This window comes from Tupaia chinensis, unplaced genomic scaffold (genome assembly GCF_000334495.1).
Source record: "Tupaia chinensis unplaced genomic scaffold, TupChi_1.0 Scaffold000250_1, whole genome shotgun sequence".
Classification (NCBI taxonomy): domain Eukaryota; kingdom Metazoa; phylum Chordata; class Mammalia; order Scandentia; family Tupaiidae; genus Tupaia; species Tupaia belangeri.
In genome coordinates this window covers 4,285,765-4,310,305 of record NW_006159730.1, presented here as the reverse complement: position 1 = coordinate 4,310,305, position 24,541 = coordinate 4,285,765, and the positions used below count along the sequence as shown (strand labels likewise).

The 24,541-nt window shown below is 35.1% G+C and overlaps 1 protein-coding gene and 1 pseudogene across 1 annotated transcript in view; one reads left to right on the top strand and one right to left on the bottom strand.

Moving 5' to 3' along the window:
* Window positions 1–24,541, bottom strand: part of CTNNA3 (catenin alpha 3) — a 1,606,653-nt gene that overhangs the window by 331,885 nt on the left and 1,250,227 nt on the right. The gene's annotated exons all lie outside the window — the stretch shown is intronic.
* Window positions 18–5,496, top strand: LOC102476729 (elongin-B pseudogene; annotated as a pseudogene).

The following is a 24,541-nucleotide window of genomic DNA, read 5'->3' as shown; positions in this document are numbered from 1 at the left end:
GGCTAGAATTTCACTAGATGATTGGTTTACGAATTATTCAGTATCCCACAGAAAGATACGCGTAAGTACTCCTTGGAGAATACAGAGCATGTACATAGCTAAATGTAAACACTGTAAAAGTCCTCATCCCTCTTCCACATCCTAAATTCTTGTCTGTGTCTCTTCTCCCTCGTCCTAACTCTTTTTGTGTTAGAAAATGTAAGTGATATAAAAGAAAAATAAAACATGTCCTTCCTTGTAAAGGGCTTACCATTTAATAACCAAAAAGAACTATTTTATATGTTATTGTCCCAAATATAAATCAAAATAATAGTTATTTTATTATGTTAATAAAGTTTTGTTAGCCTTTATCAGAAAACTTTGTCCAGTTTCTGTGTACTACAGCTATTTATTTTTCATTGTGCTTTTAGACCTGACTTATCTCTGACAATAAGTGGAGGAAAAAATAAAGTCTAAGATTGCTGGGAACCAGCAGTTAGCGTAATGGCTATGTCGCTGGACTCCCCCGTAGTCGACCGCGGTTCGTGTCCCGGACCCGGTGGCTTAAAACTCACGCCGGGCGCGTGTGCGTGCATGCCCAAGATCCCGAGAGGAGAATGGAGGAGAAGGGATTGCGGCGTGACCATCCTCCCTGGGGGGTGATTTCTCGCTTTCTGTCTCTATGTCTCTCTCTGTCTGTCTGGTGAGCGCACACGCCCTACAGTGAAAATCTCTCAAAAAAAAAAATAAAGATTGCTATTCCTAAACTAGTTATCAGTTATTCTTATAGGAACCCTAAAGTACTTACATACTCAGAATTCCATAGGAATAAAAACAAAAAGTCATTGAAGCTTTTATATTTCTTTCAGTATGTCTTAAGTAGGCTTTTAAAAGAGCTTCCTGTGTGGAGTTGTTAAGAAATTTATCAAAAACTGGAAATAGGCTAAGTGGACTAATGCTTGATCTTTCAGTGTCTTGCTGGGCAGACATTACAAATCAGGCCCACCTGGAAAATGTCTAATTCTCCAAGAATATGTTTCACTTGCTATTACTGTTGATTAGTGTATTCTCCAAGTCGGCAGGGATATACACTCATTTTTCTTTTTAAAACTGATAGACATGTAAATGATTCTTGACACATAGTAATTCAAATACATTTTTATCTGGTGGAGATGGGAATTACTTTTATGGAAATGATAACTCTAAAGGTTAAACTTTTACTGCTTTGTAATGAATTAACTAGTTTTGTTTCTAAGTGAGAAATTTCATTTAATCAATTTTTTTTCCTTATCTAATTCACTTTAACAAGCCTTATAATTCTGGTGGCTATTGATAATTAATTTTTGGTACATGCTCACTTTAAATTTGAAAAAGTCATGCTTTTAAAACTTTGAAAAAATATTCCTAGACTATATATTTTGACTTGGAACTTAAAAATCTTTTCAGTATAGTTCTATTTAGGGGAAAAACATAAAGCAAAATTACATGTTGAATCATAGACTCACATTTAAAAGGTAAACAAAACAAAACAACAAACACAAAATCTCCTGAAGGAAAGTATAAGAGAAAATCTAACTGATCTTAGGTTTGAGGACTTTTAAAACACATCAAGGGCATATCAACAAAAGAAAAAAACATAATAAACTGAACTTCATAGAGATTAAAAACTATTGTTCGGGCAATCCAAATGTATGATGGGAAAGGAAAATCATAGGTTTAAAATATTCCTAGATTTTATAGAAATGGCACAAAAGATTATTCTATTATAATATATAGCTGAAGGTATTACAAGCTTCCTCATTAATCTAATCAGGTATAAGATATGTTCTATGCATTTTTAGAGGGATATTTTAATTCTGTAAGCTCACATGGACAGTGCTATCATAATGTTAATATTTTCATGGACAGTGCTATCATAATGTTAATGTTATGGATTCATATGGAAACATCATAGCCTGAGGGAATCTAAGTTATTCTAGAGCCACCACCAGGAAAGATAGCCGTAGAAGAAATTAACAAATGAAGTTTAATGCCTCAACTGCATAGCTATTCTGGTGTAGGAGCAAAAGTCTAGGTTATTGTGTTTAATGCCAGCCTTATCTCAACAAAATAAACAAATAGAAAAAGAAAAAGAAACCTTTGGCATTCTCATTCAGATCATACTTTCTTCCTTGACTCCGACACTGAGTTTTTTCATGTTAATTATCCATTGCTTCCTTTCTCATAGACCAAGAGAAGGAACCTATTATAATCTAATAATAAAGCACTGAGGGGGGAAAAAAAAAAGCTTTGAGGATATTACCAGATTGAACATCAGGAAAGTCAGCAGGATTTTTTTTAGGAACAGACAGTAGTGAGCAATTCTCCCATATTATGCAATAAAACCATTCGATTCCTGCACACTGGATGCTAATGTTGGATGTCTCTGTTGCTGAATACTCTTGTAAAAAACAATCAGTATTCATTTAGGTGCTATTCTTTTTCATGGTTCAAAATACACAACTTGAATGTCCAATGATGAAATCTGTACTTTATGGCCCAGGAATAAAAATCTGGGCACTATTTAACATGACCTAGAGATATATGACATATATAGAAGAAAAGAAACCCTAGGATATAAAGTAAATAAAATAGCAAATGTACAAAAAACATTAAGAATAAATTATTTATAATCTAATAAGTTTTACTATTTTTTTCTTTTCCCCCTCCAAACATTAAGTATGCAGATAATTTATTTTATTATCTTTGAAAATACAGTATCTCTTCATGTAAATAAACAACAGACTAACAATGAAAAAGGACATGATCATCCTTGGATACATGCCTTTCCTAGTCAATGAATTTATTTTAAAGTCAAGCACAATGTCCTTTTCCTGTATTTTGTTCTCAGATGCACAAACACATTGGCAGAACAGCCCATAGACAAATTATTTTTATCATTTCTCTAAAAATAATTCCCATCTTCCATAGACAAATTCTGTTTTTCAGGAATCTATAAATAAAATATTGAATTTAACACACATATGACAAAGAACTCCATGAAATTAAAAGCAAAGTCATCATTGCCCATCCCCATATCAGTGCCTTTCACAAAGTATTCTGTATCACCATGATTGCTTTTAGTAAGTAAGTCCCTGCAGAACTACAGATGGACAGCATATTTCAAAGGCTAATAAAAAAATGAAGGGAGACGATATGGCATAAAATGTAGAAGTACTAAGTTTCCAGGGCCCTCAGTATATTTCATCTCAATGCATATTTCCTAAGTGTCTATGCTTACTCTACCTTTCTACGAATTTTCTCTGTGAAACTGCCCCAAAGCCATCTACAGGATTTTCTAATCCTATAGCCATCCTGTAGCCTTTAAATTAGATCTCAGTTGAATGAGCAACAGTAATTTAACTCTTCAATGCTCTATTTCTTGCTACTCTGCGTACTTATATACTGCTATTTATTTATTTAGTTAGTTTTAATTCATTAGAGGGTATGTGAGTTTGCAGGAAGGGAGAGACAGAGCAAGAATGGGAAGGTGAGAAAGCATCCCCTGTTGGGGATGACCATGCCACAATCCTGTCTTTTCCTACATTTCTCCTTTTGGGGATTTTAGGTATAAATGCACACATGCCTGTCATGCCAACTGGGCAGTTTGTCATGTGAGATCCAGCTGCCCCAACCATGCCACCAACTGGCTCTGCTATTTAATGTTCTAATATAACTTTGAAAATATACATTGGATTCAACATTTAAATGAAAAAAAATTTACTTAGATATTAAAAGAAGGATACTAATAGTCTCTTTTCGTTATATTTAGTAGATTTTTTCCAATAAGCAGAATATAATTAGGTAGAAATAATAAATAATGCAGTTTACTAAATTTTACTCAGTATTGAATCACTGAGTAAACTTCTCACATATTAAAATTTCAATAGAATGATTATAAAGGCTTTTACCTCAAATGTAACTTGGGCATCATATGAAAGTGCCACCTAAAGTTGAAGACGTGTATTAACACCTTGTATGTGGACCCAGCTTAAGGAAATGTTGTAGAAGAAATACCTAATTCAAAGTTAAAATAGCTTATTATTTCCCTTTCTCTGTAGCAAGTACAGAAATGTTTATGAGTGGGGACCAGCAAATGCGGTGGTGGTTAAGGTGCTGGACACTCCACATGGCTGTCCACGCTTCGAGTCCCAGACCTGGCGGCTTGCTTTCTCACTTTCCCTCTCTCTTGCTCGCTCTCTCTCTCTCTCTCTCTCTCTCTCTGTGTGTGTGTGTGTGTCTCTCTGGTCAGATTAAAATAAAATGAATGAATAAATAAAATTAAATAAAAATAATTTTTTAAAAAAATAAAGGTTTATGAGTAATTCGGCTGTGGCTTCACGACAAACCACTGGAACAGTTAAGCATTTTAGAGAAGTGAGTTCTATCTTCTGTCTGTGCTGTGGAATGGTTGTTATGTCAGAAAATGACAGTATCCAAATTATCTCTCTCAAAGAAGTTCCTCTTCTACTTACAAAGATACCTAAATAAACATACATAGATTTTCAATTCATGTCAAAAATTTAAACCACAGCTACTGATTGCAATAGACTAGCAATGAATTTATTTTATAACATAAAGTAACCATTGGTAAATATAAATAATAACCTATTTAATAAACTGTTACAAAACAACTTAAATGTTTATAAAATAATTAAGTTGCATAAAATATATTTATGAAATAATTTTAAGCAAAAGTATTGAAATATATATCTATTAAAACAGAGCATTGATTTAAACAATCTAACATATGTTTACTTATCTGTAATATAGTATAAACTTACATCTCTTTTAAGATAAAGTATTGAAAGGAATTCCCAAACTCTATTAGTAATTTTTGATAGTGTTATTATGGATCATTTTAATTTTTTACATCACTTATATATTTTCCATAAAATAATACTGCATTTAGCAATAATATATTACCATTTTAATGGTTACTTTTTATAACTGTACTCTATTTAAAATGACAACTGTTATTAAACAAAAGATCTTAATAGGTAAGACATAGGGAACTAAGCTAACTGCTATTTATTAACGACTATATATTGCCAAAGTAAATATAGCACTGATAACCCAGATAAAACTTAACACCCTTAGTTCTTTCAAGGTTACTTTCTTCCGGGCCAGAGCGCGGGGGTGCCAGCGCACCGACGAGGTCAGAAGCAGCTGCTGCAATAGCTGTGTTCCTCATGATCTGGCGCCACAAGACCACCATCTGCACGGACGCCAAGGAATCTGTGTTCGAGCTGAAGCGCTTTAGGAGGGCATCCTAAAAAGGCTGCCCGATGAGCAGTGGCTGTACAAGGATGTCAGCTCCTGGATGATGGCAAGACACTAGGCAAGTGCAGCTTTACCAGCCAGGCTGCGCGTCCACAGGCCCCAGCCATGGTGGGGCTGGCCTTCCATGCAGATTATACTTCGGAGGCCCTCCACGTCATTAATTCATTTAATATTGGGTTATGTAGAAAGTCATGACACATTTATGCATAGCCAAATACGTCATGACTTTTCCAACCACCTAATATCATTCATTGAATAATAACAATATATTCATTAATTCATTATTTACACAGCTTCTACCACTATTTTGCCAGATGCAAAAAACAGCAAGATAAATAAGTCAGTGTCTTTCCTTTAAAATAATTCACAGAAATAAGCCTCTAAATAAAAAAGTGCCATAATATACATATGTAAGCAATGCTGGATCATTTCTTTCCAGTAACATTTCATTTTTCTGTTTGTATATCATTGTATTATGTACCATGAACAGTCACACTGAGATGCAATTGATCACAATGCATATGTCTAGGTCTCTGTAGAAACTTATTTTTTAAGTTCATTGTATAGTCACAAACTTCTAGATGAATGTGGAAACATGAGAAGCATATGAAGCAGTGATTTCTCAAACTATTAAGAGTTTGGAGACAAGTATCTGACTTACTGTGGAGTCATTGCTAGACTAGCATTTAGATAAAAACTGAAGTTTAAAGTGTATCGTATTGGGAGAGTTTTATGTTACATAACCAATACATAAATATTACTTTATTGGGGCCAGCAGATGATATCGAGGTTAATGTCACTGGACTCCCATGTGGATGACCACAGTTTGAGTCCTATACTGGTGGCTCAAAAATCACACTGGGCGTGTGTGCGTGCATGCCCAAGATCCTGGGAGGAGAAGGGGTTGTGGCGTGGCCATCACCCCTGGGAGTGAGGGGTTATTTCTCACTTTCCCTCTCACTGTCTTTCTCAGTGAGTACACATACCTTAAGGCAAAAACCTCTGAAAAAAATTGCTTTATTAGATGGCTTATTTATTGTTTACATCTCTTTTCTTTGTACATTTTAAATGGGTTTTTATGTACATTTATGTACATTTAAATGTACATTTTACAATTTGGAAATTTATAGCCTTTGTTATGAACATCCTAGTTCAATTTAGAACCAGTTTTAGGAAAAGGGGAACATAAAAACTTAAGAACTGTGTACTTAAAGACCCCCCCCAAATTTTTTATTTTCTAATTCTGTGCACAATAACAAATTTTTGTCTCGTATAGAAATTTCTAAAGTATAAATTGGCATGAACAGCGGTCATATGTCCAATATTTACAATGATAGCCTGGGACCAGTATAATCTATAAGGTATTGTATTTAGAAGAAGTTTCTGCCAAGATTCAAACATGATGAAAGACAGTACGTGGAACAAACAACATTTAATAAGGATCACAGTAGGGAACACCAGTGGAGACAGGATAATGAGGCCAGTGATGATAAAATCAGGGGAAAAGGTAAAAGGACAGAAAAAAATTACAATAATAATGAGAGACAAGCTACTGAAAAGACCGATAAAAATATGTTGTGATTTCTTTTTGGTAAGACTAAATAAAAAGCAGAGAAATTATAATCTTTGTTCAAGATCTTGAATAAAGATATGAAAATTCTTCTGAAAATGCAAAAAGCCCAGTTAGCCCCCATGGCTTATTCTCTTTTTAGTTCTAAAGCTCCACTGTCAGACCATCTAATCAAACCATCTTGAACAAATTCAGTGTTATTATCTCAGCAACCTTGCCTGGAAGGCCATTCCTTGCATTTAAGCATCTCTGCATGAAAAACAGATTCGCAACATCTGCTCTGATTTTGTTTTCCTTTAATTTTCATTTTGTTGCCTTTTCCATTTTATTTTCTTTTCCAATCATGTTTGTTGAACTGCAAATAGTAATTTTCACTGGTATCTGTGGTCTGTATTTCATTGTCTATTTTTAGGACTAGTGTTCTATCTTCTTGCTTAAGGTTAGCTGTAAAATTAACACATTGGGACACTGTAATTACTCTTGGTTTTCTCAAACAATTTCAGACTGTTGGTATAAGCTTGATTTCCTTATAGTATTATCCACACAATCAAACACCTGAGTTAAAATTTGCTCTGAATATTTTCTCAGTGCTATATATCCATGGGCTCTGATTTATTTTTCTTTCCTGAATCTGATTTCCTCTTATGTCTTCTGCACTAGTGAATTCTCCACATTTTTAGAAAGAAACTGATCACTTAGAACAGTATCACTTTAATGCAAAAAAAGAACACAATAAATGTAAAGTATTATAGTGCATGTGATAAACACAATGCTTGACTTTGACAGGCAAGAGTAAGTAAATTTGCCAGACTCTAGTGCTAGTATGGACATCTCTGCCTCAGCTGCTCTTTCCTGGGTCCAGCTTCATGGCTGTGAAGCCCCCAGCCAGGGTTTCCCTTGTAAGAAAAATCTCTCTCTATCCTGTTCTTTTCTATCTTTTCTAACTTTAAAAAAAAAAATTTCTTTCCCCCTTGCCTTTCTCGTGCTAATTAGTCTCTCTGCTCCTCATGCAGGACGGAATACTTGCAGGCATCTCCATCTTTCTCTCTGCTGCCCTTTCCTGGGTTCAGCCTCATGGGTTTGAAACCCCCAGCCAGCGTCTCCCCTTTTAGACCCTGGGTGTTAGTAAGGTAGGCAAAATCTCTCTCTATCCTATTATGTTCTATTTTTTCTAACTTTTTTTTAATTAAAAAAAAAAAGATTTTCATTCTACCCTGCCTTTCTCATGCTAATTTGTCTCACTTTGCCTCATAAAGGACTGAATACTTGCAGGCATCTCCATCTCGGCCTCTGCTGCCCTTCTCACATGGCATGCCTGTGCTATGCAGCTTTCATTTTTAAATTAATTTTCTTTCATGTAGTTCCTGCTTTATTCTGTTCTTTTTATGTTCTTTCCTTCTTTTTTCTTTGCTTTTTCTTTCTATTTCTGTTTTCTACTTTATTTTTCTTTCACCTTACTTTCTCTTTTTTTACTGCTCAGTTCTTTCCCACTGCCTAGAGAGGTCTAGGTGCATAGTAGACAAACACCTGAATACTGTGAGACTCAGAATTCTTCGCCCCTCACTAAACTGGTTGTAAAAAGAGAGATACTCTTTTCATAAATCTGATTTCAAAACTCCTCTGTGGTTACCACACTGGAAAACACAGTAGAAGGGGAAAAATAGCACTGAATTATTTCACAGTAAAGGGAAACACACGAACTCACAGTTACAGAATCCTTCTCTAAGAAATTAGCCAAAAGTGAAAACATTACCAAATGACTAAAAATCGGAAAAGAGCCTCAAGGATGATGAGAGAATCAAGTAATACGTCTCCAGCAAGGGAACACAGTAACTCATCCCCAAGTAGGGAAAAACTAGAAGATATTACCAAAATGTCAAGAAAGAATTTAGAATATTTATGGTGACAAAGCTTTACGAGATGCAAGAGAAAAAAGACATTGAGCTCCAAAAGATGAGGAAATCCTTCCATGATATGAAAGAAGAATTGAACACCATAAAGAAGAATCAAATAAAACTGTTAGATATGAAGACTGTAATATATGAAATTAAAACCTCTCACGAAAGTATTAAAAGCTTGTTAGATCATGCAGAATATCAAATCTCAGAGGTGGAAGACAAAAACTCTGAAGAAAAAAATGATAAAAAATACTGAGAAAATAACCAAGAAAAATGAGGATAGTATACAAGAAATATTAGATACCATGAAATGTCCAAACATCTGAATAATTGCTATCCCAGAAGGTGAAGAAATTAATAAAGGCATTGATAAAATTCCATGAAATTCTAGAAGAAAACTTTCCAAGTCTAAAGAAGCACTCAAACATGCAGACCCAAGAACTACAAAGAACCCCAAATAGAATCAATGCCAGAAGATCCTCTCCCATGGCACATCATAGCCAGATTAGCTAAAACCACAGACAGAAAAGATACTAAAATTAACAAAAGAGAGATGTCAAATCACTTACAAATTTTATCCCATCAGCTAACACTGGAAATTTCATCAGATACAAAGTAAGCAATGAAAGAATGGAGAAATATATTCAAAGTTTTAAATGAAAAACAATTTTAACGAAGATTTATATATCCGGCAAGATTATCCTTCATATGGGAAGAAAAGATAAAAAGTTCTCAGATAAACAAAAACTGAAAGAATCTACCAACTCCAGACTAGCTCTTCAAATAATTCTGAAAGGAGTACTATACCAAGAAAACTAGAGACAGACAGACAGAAATAAGAGAATAAAAAACAATCAAGACTATGGCCAACTTAATGATAAGGACAAATCTAGAAATACATGTAATGTTGAATATTAATGGATTAAATTCTCTGATCAAGAGACACAGACTGGCTGAGTGGAAAAAAATTAGAAGCCCTCCATCTGATGCCTATAAGAAATCCATCTCATAGATAAAGACATAGAGATATTAAAAGTTAAATTCTGGAAGAAAGTTATTCCATACAATTGGAAACTAAAAAAGAGTGGGAGTCACTATTCTGATTTCAAACAAAATGGGCTTTAAGATAAAAACTGTAAGAAGAGACAAAGAAGGGCATTATCTAGTAGTAAAAGGGCTAATTCATCAAGAAGATATAATTCTTATAAATATCTATGCACCCAATTCAAGGACACCCAAATATGTAAAGGAAAGACTGTTAGATCTAAAAGGAAGAGATAGACTGTAACACACTAATTGTTGGAGATCTCAGCACCCCATTATCTCCTTTAGAAAGATCAACAAGACAAAAAATAAGCAAAAAGTTACAGGACCTAAATGATATCATAAATCAGATGGACATGACAGACATATATAGAACTTTCCACCCCAAAAACACAAAATATACATTTTTCTCAGCCCCGCGTGGTACCTTCTTAAAGACTGATCACATGATAGGGCACAAACCCAGCCTAAACAGATACAAAGGCATAAAAACTATATCCAGCATCTTCTCTGACCATGATGGAGTTAAACTTGATATTAATTTCAGAAAAAAAAATACATAAATATATGGACACTACATAACCTACTTCTGAATGACTTCACAACTACAAACAGATACAAAGGCATAAAAACTATATCCAGCATCTTCTCTGACCATGATGGAGTTAAACTTGATATTAATTTCAGAAAAAAAAATACATAAATATATGGACACTACATAACCTACTTCTGAATGACTTCACAACTACCAAAGAGATAAAGACTGAAATCAAAGGCTTCATGGAAACAAATGATAATGAGAGTATGAGCTTCCATAATCTATGGGAAAGAGGAAAGTTCATAGCAATTAGTTTGTATAAGAAAAAGATGGAGGGACCAGTGGTTAGCGTAATGGCTATGTTGCTGGACTCCCATGTAGTCGACCACGGTTCGAGTCCCGGACCCGGTGGCTAAAACTCATGCCGGTCACGTGTGTGTGTGTGCCCAAGATCCGGAGAGGAGAATGGAGGAGAAGGGATTGTGGCATGGCCATCCCCTCGGGGGAGGGGGGTGATTTCTCGCTTTCTGTCTCTCTGTCTTTCTCTGTCTGTCTGGTGAGCGCACGTGCCCTATAGCAAAAACCTCTTCAAAAAAAAAAAAAAAAAGATGTAAAAGGAAAACCTAACATCATGCCTCAGGGAACTGAAAAAAAAATTAAAAAGAAAAAAAATGCCAGGAGAAAAGAAATAATGAAAAAAGAAAGAAATTAAATAGAAGATAAATGAACTATACAGAAAATAAATTAAAGCAAAAGCTGGTTCTTGAAAAAGTTAAACAAGATTGACACACCAATCTTAATAGACTAATTAAGAAGAGAGAAAAGACCCAGATAAATCAAATTTGCAATGAAACATGCAATATCACAACAGATATAACAGAAATTCAAAACATCATTAGAGGATACTATGAGTGACTATATGCCCACGAACTAGAAAACTTGGATGAAATGAACAAATCCCTGTATACATAAATCTACTAAGATTGACTCAGGTGGACATAGAAAGCCTGAATAGACCCATAACAAGCAATGAGATTGAATCAGTAATAAATAACCTCCCAACAAAGAAAAGCCCAGGTGTTGATGGCTTCACTTCTGAATTTTACAAAACTTTTAAAGAAGTAGTCCCTATTCTTCTCAAACTATTTCTAGAGATCCAAAAGGAAGTAACCTTTCCAAATTCATTCTATGAGGCTCCATCACCCTCATTCCCAAAATGGATAAGGATACGATAAAAATGGAAAACTAAGACCTATATCTCTGATGAATATAGATGCAAAAATTCTCAACAGGTACTTGCAAACTGTATCCAACAGCCTATAAAAAAGATTATTCATCACAACCAGTTAGGTTTTATTTTAGGGATGCAAGGGTGGTTCGTCATATGCAAAACCATAAATGTAATACATCATATTAACAGAAAGAAAGATAAAAGCCATATAATCATTTCAATCGATGCAGAAAAAGTGTTTAACAAAATATAACATTCCTTCATGATTAAGACTCTCAGTAAAATCAGCATAGAAGGACTGTTTCTCAGCATAATAAAAGCCATCTATGTAAAACCTATAGTGAACATTATACTGAATGTGAAAAAGATGAAAGCTTTTCCACTAAAAACTGGTATAAGGCAAAGCTGCCCACTCTCTCCACTCCTGTTCAGTATAGATTTGGAAATCCTAACCAATGTGATCAGATAAGAGAATGAAATTAAAGGCATTCCAATAGGTTTTTTAGGGAAAGAATAGTTGAAATTATCTCTGCAGGTGACATGATTGTAAACAAAGAAGACCCAGTAGTATCCACAAGAAAACTTCTCAAAGTAATAAATACATACAGTAAAGTGGGAGGATACAAAATTACCTTATAAAAATCTAGAGCATTTCTATATACAAACAGCAAGCAGACAGAGGGAGAAAATAATGCCATTTACCCTAGCCACAAATATATAAGATACCTAGCAATAAAACTAACCAAGAAAGTCAAAGACCTCTGTAAGGAAAACTATGAAAACCTTAAAAAAGAAATACGAAATAACACAAAAAAGTGGAAGGACATCCATTTTCCCTGATTCAGAAAATTAATGTAATCAAAATGGCAATCCTACCAAAATTGATGTACATTTTTAATGCTACATTTTTAATGCGATCCCTATAAAATTACAAAAGACATTCTTCACAGATCTAGAAAAGACAATCATAGAATTCACCTGGAGTCATAAAAGACCCCATATTGCCAAAGTGATCCTATGCAAAAAGAGTGGAATGGGTGGCATCTTACTCCCTGACCCCAAAATATATTACAAAGCTGTGATAATCAAACAGCATGGTATTAGCACAAAAAACAGACACGAGGACCAATGGAACAGAGTAGAGACCCCAGAAATAACCCCCCAAACATACAGCCAACTGATCTTTGACAAAGGGTACCAGTAAATCTGGTGGGGAAAGGAAAACATCTTTAGCAAATGATGTTGGAAAAACTGGGTATCCACCTGCAGAAAGATGAATCTGAACCCCTATCTGTCACCATTAATAAAAATCAACTAAAAGTGGATCAAAGACTTAAACCTAAGACCTCAAACTATAAAACTACTGGTGTAAAACACTGAGGAAACTCTGGGAGACACTGGGGTAGGCAAAGACTTCTTAAACAAGACCCCAAAAGCACAGGCAATAATCCCTAAAACAGATAAGTGGGATTACATCAAATTAAGAAGTTTCTATACAGCAAAAGACACAGTAATTAGTGTGAATAGACAACTCTCAGAATGGGAGAAAATTTTTGTAAACTATGCCTCAGATAAGGGACTGATAACCAAAATACAAAGGGAAATCAAGTGACTTATCTGGTAGAAAATGATTAACCCAATTAAAAGATGAGAAAATGAACTGAATGAACAACTCTATAAGGAGGACATACAAATAGCTAAAAAGCATATGAAAAATGTTCAACATTCCTCATCATAAGGAAGATGCAGATCAAAACTACAATGGAACACCACCTAAACCCAGTCAGAATGGTGAAGATTAAAAAAAAAAAAAATGGTAAGTGCTGAAAGGGATGTGGTGAAAGGAGAACTCCTATACTGTTCCTGGGAATGTAAATTGGTCCAGCCACTGTGAAGAACAATATGGAGGTTCTGCAAAGACCTTCTAATAGAACCACCATATGATCAGCAATTCCGCTCCTGGGTATCTACTCAAAGGACAGGAGAACATTCCGTTGGAAAAGCACTTGCACAGCTATATTTATTGTGGCACTATTCATGACCACTAAGACATGAAACCAACCAAAACGTCCACAAACAGATGAATGGATTGAAAAAATTGTGGCACACAAATATTACGAAATACAGTGTGTGGCACATATACTCCATGGAATACTACTCAGCCATAAACAACAACAATATCCTGGTATTTGATAGAAAGTGGACGAACATGAATATCTGTTGCCGAGTGAATCAAGTCAGGCTATGAAACAGAGACATTGTATGTCTCCATTTAACATATACTGACTGTCCACAATCTATGGTAGAGACTTAAAGACTAGAGGACATAAAAACATTGAAAATTATTATGGACATTGGGAATGAAGCAGGAGAGTGGGAGAGGAGAAAAGTGTAGGAAAGGAAATTTGTGGGAAAAAAATAGAGAGGTAAGACATTTGTGGGACACAGATAAGGTTTATTACATGTTGATGACGATGTGTACAGTATTCTCAAATGGACTGATCTGAGGTATATATCATGCTGGATAAACTCTCTTTACAACCTAAATGATGTATAGCGATTGAATGTATAAATAATAATGATAATAAAATGAATTAATAAGAATGGGAGTAAGCAAATTCAAACATATGGCATTCTGTGTTTCATTATAATTTCTCATGTGGTACATGTAGAAAAAAAAACAGATGTCACACATTATAAATGACATTTAGGATTTAAATAAGTACTAGACTATTTCTCTTTTATTTAATATTCACACCCAGCCTTAGACCTGACATTAACAAAATGTCATAAATAATCAGGGAATATAAGCCCAAATGCAGAATTTCTTTGTTCTTTTTACTGCTATATGACAAATCTATGCTGTCATCTGGAAGAAAAGTGCCTTATGAAAACTAATATAATCTCATGTTCGATGAATGCAATCCTATAAGGTGAATGTACTCATGTTTTAGTGGTGTTACTTTCTACATAATTGGCATATGATATACTTTCAGCCCTTTAGGGATCATGATGCTAAGAAAGAACACATTTCCATTTATGATGATAATGCCAATTCTCTGCTTCAGCACATCAGCGTTTATATTTTTATTAATTTTTAAAATTATTATTCATACATTAAAATGCTATACATCATTTGGATTGTGAAGAGACTTTACCTCAGTCCAGTCCAGTTGAGACTATTGTACACATCCTCATCAACAGATAAAAGAACTTATCTGTGTCCCACAATATTATTTGTTGGTAAATTATATCAAAATTATCATCTTATTAAAATGGCAAACTTTGAACATGAACCCCTAAACATAGCAGTAATATACGATTTGTAAAAGTTGAAATTCTAAAGATATACACACACACACACACATATACACACACACACACACACACACATATATATATATATATATATATACTTTTTATCTCTCTGTTTCTCTCTCTATATATATATATCTCCTTGTTCATATATTATATTCTTTAATCTTCCAAAGAACACAAAGAAATAATTACTATTACTACCTTCATTCTGATCAAAGAAACAAAGGCAGAAAGAGTCAGGTTTCAAGTTCAAATATTGATAGTAAGTAGTGAGCAAGAACTGAACCTTGGAAGTTGAATTCAAGATCTTTTGTTCTAAACCACCTCTGATGCTGCTACTCTAGTACAATGATATAATTTAGAATAATATAGATAATTTTTTCATAACTACTCAGTGAAATAACCATACATCTTCCACGTAGAAAAAAATAGATTGTTTTTGATAGGTTTCACTTTTTTGAAGAAAATTTTCTTCTAAAGGATTCTATTTATCTAAAACTCATTAAATTGCTCTGCTTTATTAAACAACTGTGAATTTTCTCTTTAGAGTACCCCTCTGATAGTAATAAATGCCTATCGTCTGACTTTCCAAGAATATCAAACACCAGCCAACAGATTTATGTAATAGTAGAAAACACACAATTACTTTGAGTAGAATGCTTTTTTTAAAGTGCACGTATTCTAACCATATAGGGAATTTAAACAACTGTGCTTAAAAGAAAGAAAACAAGAAAGAAAAATTTGAGTCAATTCATCATTTTTATTAGGTACTCTCAACTCTACACTAACCACATCTAAAAACCATATTTCAGCGGCATTTACTACTTCACCACTCCACTTTTAAAGCAGCCTATGTACATATCAAGTAGTTAGGTCTGTTTCTACCACTTCCATGTACTATAGGAAGAATACCCTATATACTGATATATATAATAACAATAATAAAAGAAATTCTGAACATTGCTGCTTTTTAGATTACTCCAAATATTTAAATATTCTTTCTCTTAGTTCTTTAATAAGCTAAGTTTCGACACTAGACATGTATTTATTTGAAACTGAAAGACTACTCTAGCAACTTTCTTACATTTTCAAGTGTTTTCACTCATTAATTGCAGTTCTAGTATAAGTATTTCAAACTGCTTTTTGTTGGGACCAGCAGTTGGTGTAATGGCTATGTCGTTGGATTCCCATGCAGTCAACAGTGGTTCGAGTCCTGGACCTGATGGCTTAAACTCATGCCAGGCTCATGTGTGTGACTGCACAAGATCTCAAGAGAAGAATGGAGAAGTGGTTGCAGGATAGCCATCCCCCCTGAGGGGTGATTTCTCACTTTCTATCTTTCTGTCTTTCTCTGTCATTTTGGTGAGCGCACATGCCCTATAGCAAAAACTTCTCAAAAATTTTTTTGCATTTTGTTAAATTTGCTATAAGGTATATCTGCTTGCCAGAGAGAGAGGGAGAGAGAGAGGCAGAGAAAGAGAGAAAGTATTCACTAGGGGGGAAGACCACACCACCATCCCTTCTCCTCTCGGGATTTTGAGCATACACATGTGCATACACCTGACATGTTTTCCAGGCCTCCGTTTCTAAGACTCATACCTCCCAGTCAGTCATGTGGGATCCAGACTCATTAACCACCATAACACCTGGCTAGCCCTCAAATTACTTTTTAAATCTCCATTTTGTATGCATTTCTCAGTTCCCAAGTGGTTGCCTTAATATTCTGCTTCTAATGTGAAATTATAGCTCAATAATATTTCTTTATCTTGATAGAGCACATGTCATATTTTAGTCCCCAAATAAAAGCTCTACCACGTGACAAGTGGGACCTCTAGATCATTCTCATTAGCACACAGGGTCAGGGGAAAAGATAGAAAATTGACATAGATGCTATTCAGTATCCTCCTATCTTTATCTCACTTTCTAATGACCCTTTTTCCAAACTCTAGATTTTTATTGTTCTGAAGCTATCCAAAGTATTCTGCCTAGGTATGCCATAAAGATCCTCTTAATATATAAATATTCCTTCTACTCCCCTTTTATTCTTTCAATAATACTCTCACTCTTTAGTGAAAATGGCCTTGGCAATCAACGTTTGGTTGAAGAAATTCAAACTAAAATGTCAATGACTGTAATTTATATGTCTAATGAGTACATTAAAGGTTTTAAAAGAACAGTGTGTGGTAACCTAGCTGAAAATGAATATATAATTCATAGACTGGAGTGAAAAGATGTTTCCAGTTGGAGAGTTCTTTATACAACTCCTAATCTATATGAGTGGGCCATAAGCACACATATATCACTTTATGAGAGATTCCTGTCCCATATATTGAACTAGAATATATAAAATAACCTTAAAAAGCACTGGCCTTTCTTTTTTGCTAATGGAGATATTTAAAAATAAAATTACAAAATTTCTAGAGTTATCTCATCCACCTAATTATTATTCTGTTGAGTCTGCTTCTGTTGACATTTCTATGTATTGTTAGGTATCTCTGATGTACCAAACAAATAGTTAACTGGCTTCTGAAAACATTATTAATGAGTATGGCTTCAAATGAGAAATCTCCAGGAAAGTTAATGTGAAGAAGTCAAAGGGAAATTTTCTATATTTGAGAATTTATCTTGTCCTAACTTTGCTTCATTCTCTTGGACCACCTAATATACTTCCTGGCTTTCTGAATTTTCACTTCCTTCATCTTATTCTCATCAATCTGAAATTTGTACAGATTTCCTAACCACTATACTGAAAAAAAAAATCTATCTATCTATCTATCTATCTATCTATCTATCTATCTATCTATCGTGTGTGTGTGTGTGTGTGTGTGTGTGTGCTTGAAAGGTTAGGAATGAATTTCAGTAGTTGCTGTGGGGAAATCAGGAGAAATAACACAATCCCATAAAATAAGTATAGTTAAATACACTAGTTCAATGTGATTGATACAAAATCTATTATTGTTTGGTCTTGTGGAAATTAGAGAATATTTTGGGAAACCCAGAACCCAAAGGATGTACTTTGATAGCCCTGAGACAATAACCATATTGGTCACTGTCTTCAGTTCTATTCACTAAAGAGATGTCTAATTTATGTGTAACTTAACAAAATAAAGCTGAAGGTTGGTAATTTTCTTTTTAAAATCATAACAAGTCAACACTTAAAAATGCACCATTTAAACCAAGATCTTGATTATACAAAATGAGAAAGGTAGTCAGAGACCTCCTCTTATTCTTTATCTTCACTTAAAGGAGCCCTTTCAGAGTGCACTGATATTGCCAGTTCTGCTCATGGAAACCTCCGTATTCAGGAAACACCATGTGCCCTAGACCCTTCTTTCTACTTCTCTCTTTCTGCCAGTTATAGTTCCCACTCCTTCAATGTCCTGTTATTCTGATTATGTAATCTTGCTCAAAACAAGCAATACACATACAGGTAATTTTTTTTTTCCTTTATGAGAGAGAGAGGAAGAGAGGACAAAAATGAGAAAAAGAAAAGGAAAAAGAGGGAGAGAGAGAGAGAGGTAGGTATCTTTGACAGGGTCTCTTTGCATCAATATTTTCCTGCCCATCTCCTAAGTAGCTAGGATTACAGGTGTGCACATTGGCGCGCGCGCGCGCACACACACACACACACACACACAATGGTGTGTTCACATTGGCCCAGGGAACACAATCCAGGTCTCCCATGAGACTTCCAGTCCCCCAAATAGTGGCTTTAGCTATGCACGACTGCAGCTGGACCTATATTCATATTTTAAAAATATTTGCTGACACGAATTTTCTAATTACAAAATGTTCCAGTAGGACCCTTGAGAAAAGAATTATAAGCAATTAAGTAAATTTAAGGGTGGCTTTGCCTAAAGACTTAGAAACGATAAAAAGATCATCCTTGGCCTTGGGGAAAAACTTGGTGAAAATAATTATCTTTCAGGTAGAGTCAAGATCCTACACCTGCCTGTTCTTCATAGAATATTTATCTCCACATAAGACCACTCCCTTCCCTCCAACAGTTTCAACAAATTTTAGGTACTGCTTAAGCCCAGCTTTTGGAAAACCGGAGGGATATTTATTTAATTTTTCAACCCAGCACCAAATGAAGAGTACGCTAATTCTACTCTAATGTTTGACCCTAGTACTGTTTAACAAGGCTTCCCATGCCCTTGCACTTTGTAAACTGCTCCTCCAGAATGGGATCTACCTCTAATTCCCAGTCCTTGAGCTGAGACTATAGTAACTACGGATAGGCCAGTGCAGATCTGCCTCTCTGCCTTTCCACATATTACCTGCTTTTGATTCTCTGTTACTTGGTTTCCCTTACTTCTTGAATTTTTGCAAATAATCCTTATCAGCATACTGTCATTGATCATCTGTCCAGAGTTCTGTCTTTTACTTACTTCTACCTTCACCAGGCATCAGGCTCCATCTGCCACTGAGTAACTACTTACTTATTGGGAAGGTGTACTGTGTTCCCAAGACTCTTTCTCACTCAGAGTGGTTTTAAAGTTCCTGTGAGTCCTAAGACAATCTCTCTTTCAGTGAACATTTGGAAGTAGTAGGACTCTTTTTTATTTTATTGATTTATTTTTTAAGTGAGAGATTTTTGCTATAGGTTGTGTGGGTTCATGAAGAGACAGAGAGACAGAAAGTAGGAAATCACCCCTCAGGGGGTGTGGCCATGCTACAATCCCTTCTCCTCTATTCTCCTTTTGGTACTTTGGGCATGCACACACATGCACCTCGCCCTGGCACATGCACCTGGCGTGAGTTTTAATCCACCAGGTCTAAGACGCTAACCATGGTCGACTATGTCAAGAGTCCAGCTTCGTAAGCATTAGACCACCTGCTGGTCCCATAACTAGTTGAACCTTTAAAAACAGTTGAGCCCTCTCATTTTACATGAGAATAGGAGTTTGAGAAGTGAGGCAAATCACTCAAGATGGAATAGTTTTGTAACTGGAAGAGCTGTGATAAGAATCCCAGGCTCATGGCTCCTAGAGTGTAGGATCCATTCATTACACAATGTTGGTGGCTTAAGGACAGCCAGATGTCATGCCATGCTTCAACTGAGATTATGTGAAGGGATGAAAAGAAACATGTTGACTTGTAAGACTTGGAGTGAAAAAAAAAAAGTGGTGACTTGAATTTCTTGATCTATAGATAATATGACCTTCAGCAAACATTTAGATTCTCTCAGCTTTGATTTCTTATTCTGTCAATTTGCAAATAATAATGTCAGGTATGCAAATAATGTTTGAAAATTGAGAAACATGTGTCAATGTGCCTAAATTCTTTTTCTTCAGGTACATAACAGGCCTCCAATTAATAAAAATTATCACCTGTCCCCACTTCCTTCCCTATATCTTGAAAATCATAAGCTCTTAAAATTTTGATCAGATATTAAGGAAAATATAGTCTCTAAATATTTATGATAATGGAACTGTTGACTACAATTCCTTAACTTAGTATGATTATTTTATTTTTTCTTCAGGTACACCAAAACTTTAATCAGCAAATTAAATGTGTGTAATTAATATATTACTGATAAGTCATTGGGAAAGTCATGACATATTTTTCTATGTAAAAATGCATCATGACTTTCCCAATGACACAATATTTAAATTTTATTTCTTTATTTCTTGGTTTGTTTGTTTGTTTGTTAGTTTGCTATTGTGCATTTGTGCTTGCTCAAGACAGATAAAACAGAGATTGAGAGAGGGAAAATGAAGGCATACCACCCCTCAGGGTAGCCACGCTGCAATCTTTTCTTTTCCATTCTCTTCTCAAGATTGTGGGCAGTTTCACACACATGCCTAGTGTGTTTTTCAAGCTACCAGGTCTAGTCATCAAACCACCAGCTGGCCATGTCTAATCTAGCAGCCTTAACCTCCGTACCACCTGTTGGTCCTACGCTACTTCTAATATACTAATTATGTACATGATAATTATCTTGAAGTGGGTCTTTTACATAAGTAGAGAATTCAAAAATTCATTTAATAAATACTTATCAGATTTACCTTAGATAAGGACAATGTGGGTACTTTATGCACAGTGCTAAACACAAAAGGCAGTCTGTAACCTAGGAAAACCTATGTTCTATTAAAGAATAACAAAAACCCAAGGAGTAGATAAGTACTATAATTTCAGATGATAATAAATGTTGTGGAAAAAAAAAAAAAACAGGGTAAAAGTTAGAGCAAAATATAAAAGAGGTGGAATTTTAGTGTGTTTCTTACACTGGCTCTTAGAAACAGATTCTGATGTGAAGAACTGTAGATTTCTTGAGGAAATTTCTCCCAGTAAACAAACCAAGAAAGAAATGAGGAAGGTGGAATTGTACATATGGACAAGTTGATCCTCTGAGCCTTCAAGTATTCTGAGCAGATTTGGAGTCTGTAGGAATTCTCCCAAATGGTGCCAAGAAGCTGACCCCACATCAATTAGTCACGAATTATGGGCCACCACTTCAGAGTTAACATAACTCTGGGCAAGGAAGTTTCTATGGAAAAATTGTAGCTCTAAGTAAAAGAGTAACTGCAATTATAGATCATTAAATGTAAAATAAACTAAGTAAGACAGGAAATAAAGATAAGAGTAATGAAAAACATGCAGTGGGGTTCCAATAAGATAAAACTAATTTGGCATGAAACATTCTAGAATATATGATCAAGAAGATAGTAAGTTATAGTAATGATGGATTTTTTTTTCTTTTTTTGCTATAGAGTACATGCACTCACCAGACAGACAAAAACAGAGAGAATAGGTGAGAAAGAACCCTCTGGAGGGTGGGGGATTGGCCACACCACAATCACTTCTTCCATTCTTTTTTTGGGATTTTGGGCACACACACACACACACACACACACACACACACACACATACCTCTGCATGTCTTTCAAGCCACTAGGTCCAGGACTCAAGCCACACAGTTGACCAAGTAGGATCTAGTCACCTTAACCAGACTATCAACTGACTCCATAATATAATTTTTTTAAGTTTTCTTTTCCGTAGGGAGGATTGCTTATTGGAGAGAGACAGTGAGAGGGAAAATAAGAAATTACCCCTGCAGGGGGAATAGCCACACCACAATCCCTTCTCCTTCATTCTCCTCTTGAGATTTCTGACATCCATGCACACATGCATGACATAATTTTCAAGCCACCAGTTATGGAACTCAAATCACAGTCCATCATGTGTGATTCCAGCACCTTAACCACGATGATTGAATAGAATCTTTAAAGAGGCAAATTTATTGGCAATTATGACTATGCGAATTGTCTCAATACTGTTGAAAAAAAAACAAAGATAATTACAAATAAAGAGGCCACCAAATTGAGAGGCAAGGGTGTTGAATAAATCATCTGACCAAATATGAGTCATAAAGAAAATGGCTGAAGTGTAGTGGAAGAGAAATAAGAGTTTCAAATTTTTATTTAAATCAGTACCTTTTTTTTATTGTTTATTGGACATATTCTATACGACTAGAAAACAAAATTCCATTGCTAAATAGCTTAGGAAACATTTCATGAAAGTAAAGTAGGTACAATAACTCTAGGATTTCTCAATATTTAATACATTCATATTTATTTTAAATATCTAAAAGACCAATAATGTAACAAGTTCCCCAAATGTTTTCGAGGACTAGCTATACCAAGGAATATAACAAGGAAATACTAATTAATACTTTAGAGCAGTAAATCACTCAAATTTTGAGAATAGAACTCATGAATACTTTCCCTTAAAAATGTATACACAGGCCTGGACCCCTGACCTGGTGGTTAATGGAGCTGGGTCCCACATGGCCAATGAAAGTTATAGTCCTGATCCCCGACTCTTGGAAAACATGCCAGGTGCGTGCATATGAATACCCCAAATCCTGACAGAATAGAGAAATGGAGGAGAAGGAGTTATGGAGTGGCCATGCTCTACTAGGGGATGCTTTCTCTTTCTCTCTCTGTCACTCTGTCTCTCTCAGGAGAGCACAAATGCCTTTTGGCAAATTAAATATATATATATATAAATTAAATATATATATATAAATTAAATATATATATATATATATAATAAAGTAAAAAAGAAAATGCATACACACACACAAAGTGCACAGTTTCATATGATTAATATAATACAAATCTTGAGACACTAATGGAGCCCAGATTACAAATCTCTATCCCCTGTTTGTGCTACTAAAGTCTGGTTAAAAGATATCACCATTAGTGTCACTTGAATGCTTGTTTGATATAAAGACTACCAGGCCTTACTCAGGAATTACTAGATCGAAATCTATTGGATTGTCGGGAAAATCATGACACAGCTTTGCATGGAAAATACATCAGGAGTTTCCCAATGACCTAATACATTTAAAAATGATTCTCAGGTCATTTGTATCACATTTATGTCTGAAAAGCCTTCTCAAGAAGGTCATATACTTAGTTCAGACTCAGTAAAAGGAGAAACTATTTTACACAGTTAGACAATGGATACAATTTCAAACTTTCCTCTGAATTTTCCCCAAGCTTCTACATGGACTTAGATTGGTCTTGAAAACAGGTGAGGCAGCCAATTATGGCAGTATGGTAGTAATGCAAAATGATCTGTGATACTGAAACCATATGGCAAGGTCCCTGGTTCACATCCTGAGGTCTTTTTATTCAGGCTGGACATGTGGTCGTCATGACTAGCTGAGGCATGGGAAGGATTGTGAGTTGAAGACCCTGTTAAGGATGCCTCTCACTCTTTTTCCTTCTTCCCATCTCTTATAGGAAAAAATATTATTTTTTTAAAAGTGAGAATTTTCCCACTTAATATGTTGTAAGTTTTAAAAAACAAATAATAGTAAAATGATACTAACCATTAATTATCTGGCTGGTGTAAGACATAGAGTTTGAAAAGTCATTCTCTTGTATCTTAGTACCACTAACACGTGATTTATAAAGGCATAGAAATGTAATCTCAGGAGTTTTCATATTTCCTTAAAAGATTAAACAGCCATGTAAATCCATTATCTAGAAGGTTAGAAATAAATGTCAGTTCCTGGGTGTCCCATAACAGAGAGTGCCGATTCATAATAACAGAGAGAACACAAGGTCTTTTCTTGAGAGATTTATGTCTGATTGCAATTTCTTAAATCCAGATACCCACAATCAATGATAGGTACCAGTTTATCTGCTAAAAAATAATTTACGATTGAAACTGAGAGATAAGGGAAAGAATGTGGAAAGATATTCTCCACTCATTAATCTTTACAGGTAAGTATTGCTGTTTTATATAATTGGTTTAGCCCTTCTTTCTTGGAAGCTATACCTTTATAAATGCAAGACCAGTAATACTTTTATTTTTCTAAATTGGATCCCATTTTTTGTTTGTTTATTGATAAAACAAAATAAATGTTAAAATATTTAAATATATAGGTAAATTGAAAACAAATGCTCTCATCAGATATTATGCCAGAGGTTGGCATAATGGCTACATCACTGGACTCGAGTCCCGGACCTGATGGCTTAAACTCACACCAGGTGCATGTGCGTGCGTGCCCAAGATCCTAAGAGGAGACTGGAGGGGAAGGGATGGCAGCGTGGCCATCCCCCCTGGGGGGTGATTTCTCACTTTCTGTCTCTCTGTCTTTCTGGCGAATGCACGCGCCCTAT